The sequence below is a fragment of the Triticum aestivum genome, chromosome 2A (genome assembly GCF_018294505.1).
Source record: "Triticum aestivum cultivar Chinese Spring chromosome 2A, IWGSC CS RefSeq v2.1, whole genome shotgun sequence".
NCBI classification, from domain to species: domain Eukaryota; kingdom Viridiplantae; phylum Streptophyta; class Magnoliopsida; order Poales; family Poaceae; genus Triticum; species Triticum aestivum.
In genome coordinates this window covers 745,756,989-745,759,420 of record NC_057797.1, presented here as the reverse complement: position 1 = coordinate 745,759,420, position 2,432 = coordinate 745,756,989, and the positions used below count along the sequence as shown (strand labels likewise).

At 41.5% G+C, this 2,432-nt stretch overlaps 1 long non-coding RNA gene across 1 annotated transcript; it reads right to left on the bottom strand.

Moving 5' to 3' along the window:
* Window positions 1-396: 396 nt before the first annotated feature.
* On the bottom strand, window positions 397-2,131 carry LOC123186377 (uncharacterized). The gene is made up of 3 exons (XR_006493616.1): window positions 1,831-2,131; window positions 822-1,716; window positions 397-725 (listed from the first exon to the last, which is right to left on the bottom strand). It is a non-coding gene; the product is annotated as an uncharacterized lncRNA (long non-coding RNA).
* Between the last annotated feature and the right edge of the window lie 301 nt (window positions 2,132-2,432).

Sequence of the window (2,432 nt, the reverse complement as noted above, 5' to 3'; positions counted from 1 at the left end):
GCCATGAACCATTTAGGAATAGAATCTGAAAAAAAAGAAATCAGTTCCAAGTATATAATATGATAAAGCTAACTGATCTGGCTGACCGTTCCTTGTAAATAGCCAATATCCTAATTTATCAAGTATTGTTGGCAAGTAGAAAACAAAAAACTAACCACGTGATGCAGGATCTATAAATTTCTAGTTCAATTTTTTTTCCAGTACTTGTAGAGTCGCAAACATAGGTAATCTTGTAGGTATATATAGTAGATGTACACCACTTAAATATATAATGTCTCCCGCGGGCTGTAGAATATCTGCAAAAAAGAAAAATATGAATCAAGCGTATAAATATCTAGAGATTGAGCGATCAGAAGAAATTTATGGTCCTACAAAAAGGAGAATACATACGTATCAATGTGATATTGTATAGCTCTTGCTGTTATGCTGTTTGTGTGCCTGAAGCCTTGCAGCTCGCCTCACGCCTCATATTAGTAGACCGCTCCAAGGTGCCGAGGAGCAGCAACACCACCAGCTCTCCCTGTCGAGGAGCAGTACTGCCGGGCCTTCGAGCACTGGAGCACCCTATAACTGGTCGATGACCACCACCGTGATATTGTAAACTAACCACGTGCTGCAACAACTATAAATTTCTAGTGTAGTCACAAATATAGTAATCTTCTTCTAGTTATACATAGTACATGTACACCACTTAAATATATATTCTCCTGCGGGGTCCAGAATATCTGAAAAAAGAATGCATGAATCAAACGTATAAATATCTAGAAATTGAGCGATCAGAAGAAATTGATGGTCATATGGAAAGGATAATATATACGTACCAATGTGATATTATATAGCTCTTGCCATTGCGCTGTTTATGTGCCTGAAATCTTGCAGCTCGCCTCATGCCTTCTATTAGCAGACCACTCAAAGGTGTCGTGAAGTCTTGCAGCTCGCATCATGCCTCCTATTAACAGACCGCTCAAAGGTGCCGAGGAGCAGCAGCACCATCAGCTCTCCATGTGGAGGAGCAGTACCGCCGGGCCTTCGAGGCCTGGAGCAACCTATAACCGGTCGATGACCACCGTGCAAAATAAAACATGACCAAAACACCTCAACTCGGATGCAAACAGTATATACACACATGTTTCTTTTATTACATTATATTAATATTTCTCCAATGCACGCATGCTATGCCTAATCAAGAAAGATCGTGTGCAGACTGGAGATTCAACATATACCTACATCAAGAGTTATTCATACGGGCACCAGGATTGTTGTTGCATACTGGCATGGCGCCATACACATGCCAGCGATGAGAAGCAACAGAGCAGTTGGTATTGGACTCGGCACCGCCAGTATTGGACTCGTAATAAACCCAGTCTGGTGGATGAACAATTTTCTTTCGCATGAGCCAAGATGCATCGGTAGATAACTATACGTGATCAGTTGTGCCACTGTAATAGTAAGAATGGTTCAAGTAAATATGCATGTGACAAATCAGCATAGATAAATCAGCACGTGTGATAAGAGAGAGAGAGTAACTAATCCATCAGATCTTGGTCAAACTCAGCATAGAGAAATCAGCACGTGTGATAAGAGAGAGAGTAACTAATCCATCAGATCTTGGTCAAACTCGCCAGGGACTAAAGATTTGAATGAAATTGCATATGAAGCCATGAGCTATCATGGACTGTTGTCTCCTTGGCTCCAAATCACACAAATAAGCAATACCTGTACATGTAGTGCCATGGAAACAACTCAGAATTATATGGTTTCATCCAATCAAACTGGGGCCGCTAGTGCTGTTGAAAGAACAGTTGAAGGATAGTCGATGGAGTACCGTACCTTGTGATGGGTGGATCAAATGGAGAGCTAGCGATGTAGGCTTCAAACTGGAAGGCGTCGTTCCTTGGTCGTGCTCTAGCCGGAGGACCGAAGAACGATCAACTACCATCGATCGGAGGTCTTGGACAGTAGAAACCATGGAAGGAAACGGAGGCTGCTAGGTTAGTTTTAAACCTCTACCATAACAATTTGAGAGATTTGGCTCTCCGGAGAGATATACGCGAGAGTTTTATCCCTTTTAGAGAGTTATTGGTCAGAGATGGTTAGAGTTGGGTCGTGGGAGAGACACGCGTACGTGACAATTTTGGAGAGATTGGGAAATTCTGGTCGTGAGAGTATCCATGACTTTTTTATTGGGAGATATCCGGGAGATTCTTTTTTCTTTTTTCAGAGAAACATGAGAGATTGGATCTGAACCATAGTTTTGGCCGTGAGGGACATATAAATGAGATTTTTTTCTTTTTGGCCGTGAGGGACATATCAATGAGTTTTTATTTTTTTGGGAGATAGTACATGAGAGGTTGGATCTGAACGTAATTTGGGCCATGAGGGACATATCAATGAGTTTTTCTTTTTCTTTTTTGAGAGATCCATGAGAGATT